The sequence below is a fragment of the Triticum urartu genome, chromosome 4A, assembly GCF_056163025.1.
Source record: "Triticum urartu cultivar PI428250 chromosome 4A, HENAU_Tu73, whole genome shotgun sequence".
NCBI classification, from domain to species: Eukaryota; Viridiplantae; Streptophyta; class Magnoliopsida; order Poales; family Poaceae; genus Triticum; species Triticum urartu.
In genome coordinates this window covers 262,868,934-262,887,010 of record NC_141876.1, presented here as the reverse complement: position 1 = coordinate 262,887,010, position 18,077 = coordinate 262,868,934, and the positions used below count along the sequence as shown (strand labels likewise).

The 18,077-nt window shown below is 42.1% G+C and overlaps 1 long non-coding RNA gene across 5 annotated transcripts; it reads left to right on the top strand.

Annotated features, from left to right (window-relative positions):
* Positions 1-12,307: 12,307 nt before the first annotated feature.
* On the top strand, positions 12,308-16,660 carry LOC125551517 (uncharacterized). Of its 5 annotated transcripts, none has more exons than XR_007302755.2 (8): positions 12,309-13,135; positions 13,216-13,356; positions 13,731-13,799; positions 13,899-14,072; positions 14,200-14,285; positions 15,430-15,476; positions 15,971-16,055; positions 16,300-16,660. It is a non-coding gene; the product is annotated as an uncharacterized LOC125551517 (long non-coding RNA). The 5 variants fall into 5 exon arrangements; XR_007302756.2 differs by having other exon boundaries at positions 13,728-13,799; XR_015600897.1 differs by having other exon boundaries at positions 13,661-13,799.
* Positions 16,661-18,077: the final 1,417 nt, after the last annotated feature.

Here is an 18,077-nt window from a genome sequence, read left to right as displayed (position 1 = left end):
TGCTTGGCTTGTCATCGGGGTTGTGCATGATGAGAGCATTCTTGTGTGACGAAAATGGAGCATGACTAAACTATATGATTTTGTAGGGATGAACTTTCTTTGGCCATGTTATTTTGAGAGGACATAATTGCTTAGTTAGTATGCTTGAAGTATTTTTATTTTTATGTCAATATGAACATTTATCTTGAATCTTTCGGATCTGAATATTCATACCACAATTAAGAAGAATTACATTAAAATTATGCCAAGTCGCACTCCGCATCAAAAATTCTGTTTTATCATTTACCTACTCGAGGACGAGCAGGAATTAAGCTTGGGGATGCTTCATACGTCTCCAACGTATCTATAACTTTTGATTCCTCCATGCTATATTATCTACTGTTTTGGACATTATTAGGCTTTATTATCCACTTTTATACTATTTTTGGGACTAACCTATTAACCGGAGGCCCAGCCCAGAATTGCTATTTTTTTGCCTATTTTAGGGTTTCGAAGAAAAGGAATATCAAAAGGAGTCCAAACGGAATGAAACCTTTGGAAACGTGATTTTCTCACCGAACATGATCCAGGAGACTTGGACCCTATGTCAAGAAACAAAGGAGGAGGCCACGAGGTAGGGGGAGCGCCTACCCCCCCAGGCGCGCCCTCCACCCTCGTGGGCCCCTATTGCTCCACCGACGTACTCCTTCCTCCTATATATACCTACGTACACCCAAACGATTAGATACGGAGCCAAAACCCTAATTCCACCGCCGTAACTTTCTGCATCCATGAGATCCCATCTTGGGGCCTGTTCCGGAGCTCCGCCGGAGGGGGTATCCATCACAAAGGGCTTCTACATCATCACCATAGCCCCTCCGATGAAGTGTGAGTAGTTTACCTCAGACCTACGGCTCCATAGTTATTAGCTAGATGGCTTCTTCTCTCTTTTTGGATCTCAATACAATGTCCCCCCTCTCTTGTGGAGATCTATTCGATGTAATCTTCTTTTTGCGGTGTGTTTGTTGAGATCGATGAATTGTGGGTTTATGATCAAGTCTATCTATGAACAATATATGAATCCTCTCTGAATTCTTTTATGTATGATTGGTTATCTGTGCAAGTCTCTTCGAATTATCAGTTTGGTTTGGCCTACTAGATTGATCTTTCTTGCAATGGGAGAAGTGCTTAGCTTTGGGTTCAATCTTGCGGTCTCCTTTCCCAGTGACAGTAGGGGCAGCAAGGCACGTATTGTATTGTTGCCATCGAGGATAACAAGATGGGGTTTTTATCATATTGCATGAATTTATCCCTCTACATCATGTCATCTTGCTTAAGGCGTTACTCTGTTTTCATGAACTTAATACTCTAGATGCATGCTGGATAGCGGTCGATGAGTGGAGTAATAGTAGTAGATGCAGGCAGGAGTTGGTCTACTTGTCTCAGACATGATGCCTATATACATGATCATACCTAGATATTCTCATAACTATGCTCAATTCTGTCAATTGCTTAACAGTAATTTGTTCACCCACCGTAAAATACCTATGCTCTTGAGAGAAGCCACTAATGAAACCTATGGCCCCCGGGTCTATTTTCATCATATTAATCTTCCAACACTTAGTTATTCTTACTTTGCTTTTATTTTACTTTGCATCTTTATCATAAAAATACCAAACATATTATCTTATCATATCTATGAGATCTCACTCTCGTAAGTGGACGTGTAGGGATTGACAACCCCTTATCGCGTTGGTTGCGAGGATTTATTTGTTTTGTGCAGGTGTGAGGGACTCGCGCGTAGCCTCCTACTGGATTGATACCTTGGTTCTCAAAACTGAGGGAAATACTTAAGCTGCTTTGCTGCATCACCATTTCCTCTTCAAGGGAAAACCAACGCAGTGCTCAAGAGGTAGCACTTAGCAACAGACACCCTCTCCCAGAACGGATCAGCATAGAAGAACGGGCCAAATATGTGCCCATTTTTCAAATATTAGAGCCCTAACAGCCAATGGTCTGACCGGAGTCGATCTTGTTCGATGTTGGGTTGCATGGAGAATCTTGCCCTTAAGCCGCCGATCCGGCTTAATGTGTGAGTACATTGGCGATGTCAAAGGTCCGCTGTGTTACTCTCCAATCCATTTGTAAGATTAACATATCAATGATATGATGAAGACTCTGCTCAACAAAAGTTTAGAGACTTGCAGCAAAGTTGGGTTGAATCCCTTTTGCACCCTTAACAAGCCTCCAGTTGTAAGTATTTTCGAGCCATTTTTACTAACTCATTGTCTCTCACTCTATCTCCTCATCATTACTTGATTTTTGTAGGTTGATTCCCCCTTTGGGAACAAGAAACTCCAAGATAAGCCGGCCAAAAAGGTCAGAATCAAGACCAAGGCTTCCAAAAATCCTGCCAAGAAGAAAACGAACACGTCAGAGCTACACACTTTGAATGATGACGAGTCGGAGGTAGAACTTGACTCCCTTGGCTCTTTCTTTATACATCTTATTGACGCTGAAAAATCTCAGGATGACACGGAAGGAAGTCAGGCGAATGTTGAAGAGGTAACTATCATTTCCTCTGACTCAGAACCTCTGCCAAGACAGAAAGTTTGTCAAGCAAGCCGGAAAGTACAGTTTTCTCACCCTCTAGCTTACTTGGATCCCAACTTTATTTTGAAGAAATAGTAGCATGAAGTTCGCCGCACAACCTGGAATAGTGGAGGTGGAGAACTTTCCTCCGGTTTACCCAATACACCAGCTCCTCGCAAACGCCGGAAAGAGGTGTCTCAAAACTCAATCTCTATTTATCCAAAAGCATGTCTCATTCTCCAACCACTTAACCCGTCCGACTCAAATTATCAGGGAACTCCTCACTCTTCTTCCGGTGACTCAATTGGCACTCAGATTCCTCTTTTCAAAGTCGCTCCTGGGTGAGAAAATTAAACTTCTTTGTTTCCATACTTATACATTTGTTATATTAACTCCTTCATGTGTTATATTTCCAGTGGTATAGCCAAGCCCAGCAAGAAGCTGAGAGTAAATAAACCAGCTGAGGATCCCAAGGCTGCTGACCCGGAGAAGCAAATCATGTTAGAAACTTCTCATCAGGTTCCTAACGCTGCTGCTGATGATCCACCGCCAAAAGAGCACAATGTCACAACGGACTCCATGGATGTTTACCCAGCCCATGCTAAGCTGCCAAGTCCTGCTCAGCCTGCTGAAGAAGCTGATGACGTAATAGTTACTGGGACAACTTATACTGAACCAGGCAATCCCATCGTCTTATCTAAACATAGCACCAAAGAAGAATTCTCAACTGCTGACAAAGGCAAGTGGAAGCTGGACTTGGAAAGCTATGCCCAGTTTAACGCCCATGAGATTCATGCGGGCTATTTGAACCGCCTTCATACCAGTCGTGATTTTGAAGCTAGCATAGTTAACTTGATGAAGGAGCTCTCTGAGGTAAGCACTAATAAATTTATCTCATATAATTATATATCAGCCGCCAAGTCTACTGGATGTGAAAGAATTGAACATATTGTAGGCTTTGACATTATATGTTTCACCTTGTATCTTCTCCATATTAGCTTATCTCCATTGAGTAAAAATGAGTAGCCCCCAAGGGCCGGTTTAATCTCGATAGTTAAGCCGGGACTTATCATCATGTTTGTGAACAGATCCCAATATGTAGCCCCCATGAGCCGGCTTCAGTTTGAAGAAACTAGCCGGGTCATTAAAGATTTGTCTTGAAAAATAGCAATGTACATTAGCCCCCTAGTGCCTAGTAAAATACTTGTATTATGCTTGGGACTTCGAATAAGATGATTATAATCCTACATGTCTTTGTATATTGCAGGCTGAATTGAACATGAAAGAGTCTCAAGTCACCGATCTGTGGCAAAACATCAAGTCCCAACAATCAAAGACTTGAAAGGCCAAGTCAGAGCTGACAACTGCCTTAGAAGAGACTGAAAAGGTGAAAAGGGATTTCAGCACTGAGAGAACCGGTTGGGAGACTAAGAAGGCGGCTTTGTTGAAAAGAGCTAAAGATGCCAAGGTTGCGCTTAAGCCGGTGACTGAAGAGTTATCTGGCTTAAAGCATTAGATTAATAGCATGACAACTGCCCTCTTTGGTAAGTAATCTTGTACTTTAATCTTTCACCGTCAATGCATAACAACCATCGGCCGGTTTTTATCAATATCTTTGTTGATGCAAGCTCCAGAAGTTCCAACCTGGGTCAAGACATCGCATGAAGCTTAAAGCTGCATACACTCTTGTGGAGCAGTTATACACCGGCGCTCAGCGGGCTATATCTGCCATCTCACATATAAAGCAGCCACCTTCACTCATCAAAGAAGTGCTGGAAAAGTTATCTGTGCTGCCTCAAAGAGTTGAAGAGCTAAAGCGATCTGCCTCCAGATCCGGTGCCATCACCGCGCTGAGTCGGGCAAAGGCATGGCAAGCAGAACTGGACCCAAAAGAGTTGGCCACCGGCTGCCCAAGTTTAAAAGAGGACGGGTCACCCTTGGAAGTAGTAGATTTCACAAGTGTGTAAGGGAAATGCTCCCTTTGGCAAGCAAGCTAGCTGAGGAGACTGACTTGTCAAAATATCAGGCGGCTTACACCAAAGAAAACTCAAGGGTAGCAGCGCCGGTTCATGATGTTGTGGATCTCATCCCACCAACACGTAAGCACACCTTCGCTTCCGATATTGATCCATCGACCCTTAAAGATGATGAAGCTGAATTTAAAGCTTTGACTGGGATCAACTGGGCCACTTTTGATTTCTAGCCAATGGATGATGAAGAAGAAGAACCAGTGCAAAATGACCCGGACTACTCAATACGCCAAGCCCAGAACAACTGACTCAAGGGGCAGCTCTTAAACCACGCAAAAATCATATTTGACACCCGCTGCGCGAAACTGCCGGCGCATCACACAAGCGAGCGACCAAGCGGCGACGCAACGGGCCGGCCCGTTTAACTGTTCCAACGCTCCCAGTTTTGGGAGCTGGTTTTCCCTGGTTTTGGTAAACTTCTAGAAGGTTCCTTGAATTGGTTTTTTATTTATTCTGTTTTTTCTATTTTCTTTTTTCTCTCATTTTCCTTTTTTATTTTTTTCATTTGTTTCTATTTTCATAATGTTCACGGTTTAGCAAAAATGTTCATAATTTTATAATTTTGTTCATGAATTTGAAAAAAAATTCGTGTTCCAAAAAATTCACAATTAAAAAATGTTCACGCTTTTCAAAATTGATTCGCAAAAGTGTTCACAATTTAATATTTTTGTTTGCAAATTTGAAATTTACTCATGTTTTAAAATTTGTTCACAACTAGAAAAAATTTGTGGTTTCAAAATTTGTTCAGAATTTGAAAAATGTTCACAACATTATAATTTTGTTCACGAATTTGAAATTTGTTCATGTTTCAAATTTGTTCACAATTCAAAAAATGTTCGTAGTTTCAAAATTTGTTCGCACATTTGAAAAATGTTCGCCGTTTTATAATTTTGTTCATGAATTTGAAATTTATTCATGTTTCAAAATTTGTTCACAATTCAAAAAATGTTTAAGGTTTCAAAATTTGTTCATAATTCGAAAAATATTCACAATTTTTGTTCACGAATTTGAAATTTGTTCATGTTTCAAAATTTGTGCACAATTCGAAAAATGTGCGGTTTCTAAATTTATTCACATTTCAAAAAATGTTCACGGTTTCATAATTTTTTTTACCTTTACAAATTTTCTTCTGGGATAACAAACTTGTTCCCATATCAAAACATTATTCATGATTTTCAAAAATGTGGCAGTTTTAGAAAAATATGTTCACGGTATTCAAAAGTAGTTGCGTTTCACAAAACATTCAGTTTTTCTTTTGAAAAATGCGTTTGAAATTTCGAAAAAGAATCGGATTTGCACTCGGTAGTTCGTTCTTAAAGGTTTGTGCTGTATTTTGAGCATTAAAGCTTGCTAGCTCCACTAGTAGTAGGGCATTGACGCTAGGACGAGATCCTCAATTCAATACACGCTCGACGCTTTTATTTTTGTGCTATAGTTCTCAATCGGGCATTTTTTTCGAGCTACAGTTCTCAATCGGGCCAGCCCAGGCGTAGACCCCCTATGCTTGCGAGCGACAACCTGCCGCAGAGAGCGTCAGGTAGGAGCTCCCCTAAACCACAACATAGTGCCTTTCTCCGAAAAACAGTTTAATCAATTTGGGCCTTGGAGAGCCTTGTAATAGGCTTAGTTTGAAAAGCATGATCTGCCATGCCATCGTGCATGTTTTAGGCTTCAAACTACTGATGAATTGTCTATGTGCCTTTGATAAGTTTGCAAATAATATTAGCTATGTTACAATGTTGCTGCACACATAATAAACAACAGATGCCCTCGCGGTTCACACTAGGGCGGGTCATAATGCCCAAGAAAATATGTGTTGGTGACTTTAAAGTCTATAACCAGGGCGGGTTATCAAATCCTCACCTGTTCGTCCAATAATTTGAAATCATACCTGGAGAGTTGGCTCAAATTGCCGGGTTACAGTGCCACATCCAGTGAGGGTGACAACCCAATTACTCATAAGCGCATAATTCCAATTGCGTAATCAAAGTATACTGGCGACTTAACATCCAAAGCTAGGACGGGTTATCAAAACCCAAAATATGCTCAAATATGAGTCATAAAGATTAAGGCTACATGGCCTAAATTGTTGTAAACCATATGTCAATATGGAACAAGGATACGAACCAAAACAATGTTCAGAGAAAATAACTAATCAGAAAAATTAAGGCTTTCATAGGCCGTCAAGCTGAAATTCCAAGTGCTTTCAAGGGCCACACAGCCACTAAGTTAATCCTTCATTTAAACCGTAAGCCGACCCTCACATGACCAACTGCCGTTTTAACCTCGACAAGTTCAGGGTCTTTTTAAGATTGATTGTTGAGAGTATGGTGGATCATTCCAGGATTACCTGGGCAAAGTGACAAGGACATACAAGCAGGATGACTCAGAATTTGGTGTTTTACACCTGGCATACAAGTCGATCAAGAGGGTAAGTAAAGCTATGTTCATTGAACATGAAGCCCCCAAGTAACCTATACTGAGCCATCAAGGCAGGATACCTATGTTTGAACTACGCACTACAGCAAGTTCTCTTTGGTAACCTTTAATTTGGGCAGGAAATCCCAGGAAATTTGCAACAAGGCGTGTAACCCGGATCAAACGGGTAGTCACAGCTATGCTCAATGAGCAGGAAGCCCCCAAGTGATCTTATGAACAGACAATAAAGACTCAGATACTCGGAAATGAAATGATATAGGCCTTGAATTATCAGGGAAGCTGGCTTTATTATACTGATCATAATATATACATTGATGAAAGTATGTACAACACAAGAGCTAGTGGCTCAAGTGTAATAAGGCCGAAGATGAGCAATGTTCCAAGGCCGGCAGGTCTCTTCCTCCGATGTGCGTGAGTCCTTATGGTCTCGAATATCAATGAGGTAGCATGACCCGTTGTTTAGGTTTTTGCTGACCACAAAAGGCCCTTCCCAAGGTGGGGATAATTTGTGCATATCTATTTGATCCTGGATGAGCCAGAGCACAAAGTCACCTTCTTGAAAGGTCTGGGCTTTAACCCAACGGTTGTGATAACGATGTAGATCTTGTTGGTAAATTGCCGTACGAGCCGCCGCAAGGTCACGCTCCTCATCCAGGAGGTCAAGATCATCCAGGCGTGCTTTTTCATTATCAGCTTCAACATAAGCCGCCACTCGGGGTGACTCGTAACAGATGTCACTAGGAAGAACCGCCTCTGCTCCGTAAACCATGAAGAAAGGCGTATAACCTGTGGATCTTTTGGGGGTAGTATTTGAAGGAAATATGCCCTAGATGCAATAATAAAGTTGTTATTTTATATTTCCTTATATCATGATAAATGTTTATTATTCGTGCTAAAATTGTATTCACCGGAAACTTGATACATGTGTGAATACATAGACAAAACAAAGTGTCCCTGGTATGCCTCTACTTGACTAGCTCGTTAATCAAAGATGGTTAAGCTTCCTAACCATATACATGTGTTGTCATTTGATGAATGGGATCACATCATTAGGAGAATGATGTGATGGACAAGACACATCCGTTAGCTTAGCATATTGATCGTTCAGTTTTATTGCTATTTCTTTCTTCATGACTTATACATGTTCCTCTGACTATGAGATTATGCAACTCCGGAATACCGGAGGAACACCTTGTGTGCTATGAAACGTCACAACGTAACTGGGTGACTATAAAGTTGCTCTACAGGTGTCTCCAATGGTGTTTGTTGAGTTGGCGTAGATCGAGATTAGCATTTGTTACTCCGATTGTCGGAGAGGTATCTCTGGGCCCTATCGGTAATGCACATCACTATAAGCCTTGCAAGCAATGTGACTAATGAGTTAGTTGCAGGATGATGCATTATGGAACGAGTAAAGACACTTGCCGGTAACGATATTGAACTAGGTATGAGGATACCGACGATCGAATCTCGGGCAAGTAACATACCGATGACAAAGGGAACAACGTATGTTGTTATGCGGCTTGACTGATAAAGATCTTCGTAGAATATGTAGGAGCCAATATGAGCATCTAGGTTCCGCTATTGGTTATTGACCGGAGATGTGTCTCGGTCATGTCTACATAGTTCTCGAACCCGTAGGGTCCGTTTGCTCAACGTTCGATGACGATTTGTATTATGAGTTTTGTGATTTGATGTACCGAAGGTTGTTCGGGGTCCCGGATGAGATCATGGACATGACAAAGAGTCTCGAAGGCCGAGACGTAAAGATCGATATATTTGAAGGCTATATTCAGACATCGGAAAGGTTTCGAGTGATTCGGGTATTTTTCGGAGTACCGGAGAGTTACGGGAATTCGCCGGAGGAAGTAGTGGGCCTTAATGGGCCATACAGGAAAGGAGAGAAGGGCCTCAAGGGGTGGCCGCCCCACCATGGGCTGGTCCGAATTGGACTAGGGAGTGGGCGGCGCCCCCCTCTTTTCTTCTCCCTCTCCTCTCCTTCCTTCTTCTCCTACATGGACTAGGAAAGGGGGGAACTTACGCCTACTAGGAGTAGGAATCCTCCCTTTGGGTGCGCCCCTTGAGGCCGGCCCTCCTCCTCCTCCCCTCCTTTATATACGGGGGAGAGGGCACCCTATAGACACATAAGTTGACCTCTTAGTCGTGTGCGGTGCCCCCTCCAAAGATTTCCACCTCGGTCATATTGTCGTAGTGCTTAGGCGAAGCCCTGCGTCCGTAACTTCATCATCACCGTCACCATGCCGTCGTGCTGACGAAACTCTCCCTCGGCCTCAGCTGGATCTATAGTTCGAGGGACATCACCGAGCTGAACCTGTGCAGATCGCGGAGGTGTCGTGCGTTCGGTACTTGATCGGTTGGATCGCGAAGATGTTCGATTACATCAACCGCGTTACTTAACGCTTCCGCTATCGGTCTACGAGGGTATGTAGACACACTCTCCCCTCTCGTTGCTATGCATCCCTAGAAAGATCTTGTGTGATCGTAGGAATTTTTTGACATACTGCGTTCCCCAACAGTATTCATACTCCAAATCACTGAAGGTAACTCCTCAACCCAACAACCTGGCATCCTCTACAAAGGGACCATAAGCCGGGGCTTTTTATGCCTCTCAAGATTTCTTGATTGACTCTTTCAGCTTGACCATTGGACTGGGAGTGAGCCACTGATGAAACGTCAAGACGAATATGCTCTCGTTGACAGAATTCTTTCATAGCACCCTTGGACAGATTGGTACAATTATCATTTATGGTGCTATGAGGGTAGCCAAAATGGAAAATCACCTTTTTGAAGAATTGAACCGACGTTGCCGCACCACACTTGCTAACCGGTTTTGTTTCAACCCACTTTGTAAATTTATCAATCGCCACCAAGAGGTGGGTCTTTTTTTCCTTGGACCTCTTGAAAGGTCCCACCATATCCAGCCCTGAGACTACAAACGGCCAAGTGATTGGAATCATCTCAATTCTTGAGCCGACACATGAGTTCGTCTAGAAAAATTTTGAGAGCCATCGCACTTTCTAACCAGATCTTCTGCATTAGCATGAGCCGTTAGCCAATAAAAGCCATGACGAAAAGCCTTAGCCACGAGAGACTTAGAGCCGGCATGATGGCCACAATCTCCTTCAAGAATCTGTCTTAGAATCTCACGGCCCTCCTCAGGAGAAATACAACGCTGAAACACCGCTGTGACACTGCATCGGTGCAACTCGCCATTGACAAAGGTCATTGACTTAGACCGTTGGATTATTTACCTGGCCAAAGTTTCATCTTAAGGTAACTCACCCCGGGTCATATAAGCCAAATATGGAACTGTCCAATCAGGAATAGCATGAAGAGTCGCCACCAATTGTGCCTCTGGGTGAGGGATAGCCAGATCCTCTTACGTTGGCAATTTTACTGAAGGATTATGCATAATATGAAGAAAGACATTAGGTGGTACCGGCTTATGCTAAGATCCCAACCAGTTTAAAGCATCAGCCGCCTCATTTTTCCCGCGATCAAGATGCTCTACTTGATAACCCTTGAAGTGACCAGCAATACCATCAACCGCCCGGCGATAAGCCGCCATGAGTGAGTCCTTGGAATCCCAAGTTCCTAAGACTTGCTGAGCCACCAAATCTGAATCGCCAAAACACCTGAACCGGCTCATGTTCATCTCTTTGGCCATCCGAAGACCGTGAAGTAATGCCTCATATTCAGCTGCATTGTTAGTATAAGAAAACATCATCCTTAAGACATAACAAAACTTATCACCTCATGGGGAAGTCAAGATAACTCCAGTCCCCGAGCCTTCCAACTTCCTGGATCCATCAAAATGAATAGTCCAATTTGTATTATTAGGCTTTTCCTCAGGCGTCTGCAATTCTGTCCAATCATTGATAAAATCCACAAGTGCTTGAGACTTGATAGCTGTCCGAGGCATATACTTCAAACCATGAGGTCCAAGCTCAATGGCCCACTTGGCCACCCGGCCTGTAACTTATCTGTTTTCAATAATATCCCCTAAAGGAGCAGAACTGACCACAATGATGGGATGGGCAAGGAAAATTTGCTTCAACTTACGACTAGCCATGAACACTCCATAAAGTAGCTTCTGCCAATGTGGGTACCTTTGCTTAGATTCAATTAATACCTCACTGACATAGTAAACTGGCCTCTGAACCGGATATTTCTTGCCCGACTCCTTCCTTTCCACAACAACCACTACACTGACAGCTCTGCTGTTAGCAGCCACATATAAAAGTATGGGCTTCTTATCAATTGGGCTGCAACAACCGATTAGATCTCACCATGAGATTCGGTCTTCATAAGGTGGTATTCAAAGCAAGGTTGTTCACGACACTGCTTTGTAGATGACTGGATTATCATGGAAGCTAAGCTATGGATTTCAATTTGAGGATGAAGGTCGATGGGATGGGCTTTTTCATACACGCGTTGTGGTACAGGAGAGATCATGTGCCATGAGAATCGATCACATTAGTTTGAACAACACTGCAAGCATCGAGATGGTGGAGAAGCTAGATCTATTGATGACACCATGAGCACAACCATACTTGTTCCGTTGGGGTTGCGAAGTGCTCACTATCGCGTCAAACCAAGGTACTGTTTTTGTTGGGTAATTATTTTTGTGAGGTTTTGTGTGCCGTGATTCCGGCGTCGATGGTTTCATATCACTTATTATTGGGCAAGCCATGGTAGCAAAGCATGATGTTGTGTATGATTTTTCCACACACTCATATACTATTAAGAAGGGTAAGTTGTGCAGCCTCGTACCCATGGGTGAGGAGCATTTCATTACTTGGAGGAGAGACCATCGGAAAAGGATAAAATAAGCGAAAGATGCAAAAAAAACATGGTTGAAGCTATTGAAATTTCGGTGGTCACCGTTCAGTCTATAGATGGAAATATTACTGAAAAAGATGATACAAAACCAAGAACGGTTTTGATTCTAGGACGAGAGGATGATATGATCGCGCATAATTTAAATACAGTAGTCGATATTGTTACGGCCACGACAAATGAAGAAAAGCTAGTTGTTGAAACTTCTATCTATCAGGACCATCACAACATGTTTGGAGGCAAGAAATACAATATATAATAGAGCTATTCTGTTACTGGTAACAGAATAATATTCTGTTACCCCTCAGCCCTATATATATATAATAGAGCTATTCTGTTACTGGTAAAAGAATAATATTCTGTTACCCCTCAGCCCTATAAGGCCCGATATGCAGTTTCCGAACCGATAGCCTAGAAACTAAAAAAGAAAAGAAGCCCACCCCGAACGGCACAAAATAGGAAAAAAGAAAACCCACCCCATCTTCCCCGTCTTGCCGTCGACGCCCCACATCCGGCACCCCGCCGCCGGCCACCTGACCTCCCGGCGCCCCGGCTTCTTGACCCGCCGCCAGCCACCTCACCATGCCCCTGGTTCTTTCCCTGCCACCTCCCTGCGGCCCAACTTCTTTCCTGCCTCCGGCCTCCTCCTCGCGCCCCGGCTTCTTCCCGGCCGCCGGCCTCCTCCTCGCGACCCAGCTTCTTCCCCGCTGCCGGCCTCCTCCTCTCGCCCCGGCTTCTTCCCCGTCGCCGGCCTCCTCCTCTATCCCCGGCTTCTTCCCCGCCGTCGGCCTCCTCGTCGCGTCTCGGCTTCTTCCCCGCCGGAGCGGCCAACCACAAGATCCGGTCGCCACATCCCCATGACGCCCCCAGCAACGGCGCCCGGACCTCGACACCACCTGGCTCGGGGGACTCCAAGTCCCGGCGCTGCCGACCCCTGCACTACCTCATCCGGCGACGATACGCGCCATCACTCTGCCTCGTTCTGGTGGGGGGTCCATGCCACTGCGTCAGTCCAATACTGTCGCCGCAAGCCGGTCACATCCGCAACGACCAGGCCGGCTGCCCTGCGCCTCAGCCCCCCGTATGCACGCCACCAAGTGCCTCTGTGCACTACCCCTGCCTCCCCCATCAGGTTGCAGCCCGAGCCATACGGTGCCGCATCTTGTTGAGCTAACTGCCTTGCCGTGGTTCCAGCGGTACACAGGAGGATGGATGCCCTGGTGCTGTACGTCCAGGTTGGTATTGATGCTCCGGCCAACTCCATTGATCTTCTCAATAAATGCTCCACTGCTAACTCCATATGAAGTTTTGTCAGGTTTTGATGGCGATGCTCTTCTGCTCATGACGCTGGAGCCCTAGTGCCCCACTACACATGAAACGAGAGACCTGTACAGAGGTTCACCTAAAAAAAGGCTAGCAGTTCTTCCCAAAGAGACAACAGTTCTAAGAAAAGAAGGTAGGAAAAAAAGGGTAGCTCAACGTACAAAAAATTGGAGGTTTAGAGACCACAAACAAAGACGAAAACAATTTCAGTGGCACAATCAGTTTAGTTTCTAATTTTAGTTCAGTTCAATTATTATTTTTAGTTCCGTTCAGTTCAATATTGTCAATGAACAGATACACATACAAATAAGAAATTATATTCATTTATTTGGTACAGACTTAGTTATTATTTTTGGAGACCAGAAATATCAGTTCAGTTATTTTATCATTTTGTACCGATTCCACTCATTGTATGAACTGGTGCATCACCATGGAAGTAAAAAAAGGAAGGAAACATCAGTCCAGCTACTAGACGTGGAGGTGATTTTCTATCTAAATATCCAGCAGGAGCTGCAGCTGGTGAGCGTCTGTGCCCTGCTGATTGCGTGCAAGTACGAAGAGATTTGGGCTCCAGAGGTACGTAGGTTGAATGATGGAACATCCATCCATTCTGCTGTTCGTTCGTTCATTGAGTCCGCGTTCTGATTGGTGGCTGTTTTGTGCGCCAACCTGCAGGTGAACGACTTCATATTGTTCTCCGACAACACATATACTAGGGAGCAGATTCTGAGGATGGAGAAGGCAATCCTGAACATGCTTGAGTGGAACCTGACAGTGCCCACACCTTACGTCTTCCTCGTGTGATTCGCCAAGGCCGCATCCTACTGAGATAAGAAGAACGGCAAGGAGGTAAAAGGAACACCAGATTTTTAACAAATTCTTCAGATGTAGTACGTATCTTCCATTTTGCCAAAGCAGTGAGTCTATGTGCTGAAGTTTCTTGTGTCTTCTCTTGGATGTATTTGTCTAAATGGAGAGCACTGTCTTTTTTTTCGTGGAGCTGGCGCTGCTGCAGTATGGACAGGAATAGTGTGTTGATGTCGAGCACAACACAGAGACAAGGTTAGGGATTTTGTTTTTGTTCTAAAGTATTTATCTGCATGCATAAGTTCGAAGATTGTCGTAGAGCGAGTTCAAGTGTGGTTTTGTGAAAAAATTCTGGGTTTTGCACACCAGCCCCTTTGCTTTGCACATTGCTTGGTTATGCATGACTGCTGATGGATGCATCAAGCGTTTATATTAGTTTGATCTTGTGCAAGACTCAATTTTGTCTCGGTTTTCGTTGATGCTAGCTGGCAATACGCTCAACATTCTTGCGGCGATAGCGGCCACCACTAAGGGCATTTGCATCTAGCACTCGGCTCGACGGTTGCACACTGCCGCCATGGGCATCCACAAAGATATTAAGTTGATGTTTGTTAGTTCAGTTTTTTTATTGATTTACCTTGTTTAAGTAGTAGTGCAGCAATAAATGGTGTATTTGTACTGAAGTTTTAGTTGCTATATGAGGAACCCAGAGGCCATTTATTTTGGTTTTCAGTTCAGCTTGTCTGTTCTTTTCGATCCGGATGCTTTATTGCGCATAATCTTGAGGAAATCCCCAAAAATCATATGTCTCATGTGAATCTTGTTCAGTTCATCAGTTCGTCGGAAAAATATATCATCTACAAAGAATTGCAATCTGGTAATGTGAAGTATGTTGTAGTCTATACCTGTAGAGTGCATTTTTGTAGTGCTGGTATTCGTGGTCACTCTTTTGTGTTAGAAACAATGGATATATATTTATATTTTGTAGTGTCAGTACTTGAGAACAAAAGGTTCAGTTTTCAAACTTTAAACAGTTCATCGCAAGCTTTAGGTGTAGCAAGACGCGCGCCAATGTGTGTGTGCACTTGATGCAACTATATTGCAGTATATGAAGTTCATGCGATTTTCATGCATCAACAATCTGATAGAGAGCACCATTCTTTTTTGAATTTTGTATTTAAGAAATATCACCCTTTCTATATTTTGAACACTAGGTAGTGCTTTCTTTTCTTGTTATAGTCAAAAAGTAGTACATGTATCTAGTTATGGTGATAGTGATAATAACCAGACCAAGCTACTTCAATTGTTTTACCAAATTCTACAAATTCTCCATATACGGCAAGAGCCAACCGGACGTCTTTGTCTAGCCTGACTTGGGATGGCTTCCTTGCAACTGCAGGTTAGAAAGTTCAACATGTGATTGGAATTCAGTGCGAAAAACTGCAGGTTAGAAGTTCATCTTCTGTTCTGCCCCTAGAAAGAAGTTTGTCTTGTAAAGGTTGAAGCTAATGGGCTAGGAAGCTTTGTAAGAAATTGATTTGCCTGTTCATTGAAAAAGTTTGGTTTGTCCGGGATAACAAGTTCCTTGCACAAAAAATGCTGGGAAGTTCATATGAAGTAGGAACACCTAGGTAAAAAAGGTTTACCCAAGAAATACCTTGGCAAATTCACATGGCAGACACCTTCGGGTAAGTACAAGTTTTTTTTCCTTGGTCAACAAATCAGCGATGGCACTAATACAAATTTTCGTGTATGTGATGAATTTCTATAAAAATGTTCAATATACAACTTTTTAGCAATTCATTTTGTATAAATGAAGTATTTTAAAGTACATAACTTTTTAGGTTTTGTTGTGAACTTGTGACGTTACTGCACATGAACTTGTTGTTCTTTTGACATGAACTTGTGCATGCTAATTGGTTGTTGTTGTGTGTGTGCAGGGTACATCCAACGACAACGAGTAGGCGACAAGTGTACGTGTGAGCAGCCGGATAGTAGCATGAAGCAGTTGAGTAGCTGTCCGTGGTGAGCAGCTACTGAACTGATTCTGACACTGCAATATTAGTCCCACACAGCCTCTCAACACCCCCTGCTTGAACCTTAATAGTAAAAGCCAGTAAACCTTCACTAGCTTGTGTTGTCTGTTGTCTTATTGTACACATTATTTGTATTATCTTGGGTTTCAAGACTCTTTACTTGTTTGCTGGATATATTTAATGGTAGAATGCCCTCGCAATGAGATTTAATTGGCACTTGCTTTATATTGCAGCATAAGAACTCAGCGTGTGTGGTTGCCAATGAGCTCTCCTACACAGTGGTCGCCCATGAAAAAAAGGTTCATGTCTAGCTACATGGAGAGTTCCAAAAAACAGAATTGAGAAAGTCCAAACCTCCAAAGAAAGTTCTTTAACAGTAAAGAAAGCCTTTGTGTTTATATATTTGTGATTTGAGCTATGTGAGAGTTCATATTGTAAGATTATGGTGTTTGTTTTAAAGTTCAAATTATTAAAAGCCGTGAGGTTCACACACTGCCACGGTGAAAGTTTGTGAATTTGGTATATAAAAAAGAGAAGTGTTCATATTGTATGATTATAGTGTTTGTTCTGAAGTTCAAATTGTTAAAGCCATGAGATTCACATTGTCTTTGTAATTTTTTTTATTTTGGTAACATAAGATAGAAAAAGGATTGTAGTGTCTGTTTATAAGTTCATATTGTTAAAGCAGCGAGGTTCACACAGTTTCCTGAGAGATGTACTCTCTATACATTGATATGTTCAAGGCTAGTTTCCTGAGAGATGTACTCTTTGTGAATTTCTTTGTATTTTTGTAACCTGATGGTATCATGTTTTGTTTAAAAATGTAGGCAAGTACATGGTAGAAAAAACATAAGTTCACAAATAAAAAGTTCTACAGTTACAGAAAACCATTTTTATTTTTTTGGAAATTTAGAAAAGAAAGGAATGTCACGCATTCAGAGAAGAATTGACGAGGTTTGAGGTACAAAGAATCTAGAAAGTTCAAAGATAAAAAAGTGAAAAGTTCGGAATCACGAAAAGAAGAGGTCCAGAAGAAAGAGAACATTATGAAAACTTCAAACAATATAAAGTTCATCAACAAAAAGTTCAAGTTGCAAATAGTGACATGTCCAAAACTTTGTTGCAAAAAAGTTCGTAAAACAAACATAGCATTTTATTTTGTTTAAATCCAATTACCTCAACTAGATAAGCTATTCAAGTTCGGAGCTAGCAACATCATTAGTTCGAACGGGAAACCAAATTTAAAAAAAACAAAAAAGGTTGACTTCTATAAGTTCAATATTTTAATTAAAAATATTGATCAGTACAAGTTAAAAACGGTGGTCCATTCGGAATAAAAGAAATGACAGAAATTCAAATTGTAAAAGTTCAAGCAAAAGAAAACCCCATGCAATTCAAATGGTAAAAGTACAAGTCATAAAATAAGAGAAGTCCAGAACATCGTTGTAAAAAATGTTTAGTTCCAAAAAAATAATAAAAAACATTTTCTTTTTGAAAAAAATATCATTCAGTTCGATGATATAAACCATGCAAGTACAGGGCCGACGATACAATAACATTCAGTTCAATAATATAAACCATCCAAGTTCAGGGCTAGGATAAAGTAAACCATTGAAAATTTACGAGAAAAATATTATCTAAAAAACAGAGCAAAGTCTAGTTAGTGAAAACATGCTTAGTACAAACCCATGCAAGCATCAGTACAAGTACATTTTTTCGGAACCATTTAAAATTACTCTACAAAAAATAGATCAGTACAAACATACACATATATCAGTACGACTACTCTGTTTTTCAGACCAGAAAACAGCAGGATCCGTCATGCCGTATTCAAGATTACTCTTAAACGGTTGCGAAGTAGAGAAAACGTCCAACATGACTAAGTTTCGCATTTTTGATAGCTATCCAATGGTATGTTATTTGCCCCATTTCGACAAACTTAAAAAAAAACCGTGTTCAAAACCAATTTTTACCGTATTTGAATTTGTATTTAAACCATAAGGAATTAGAA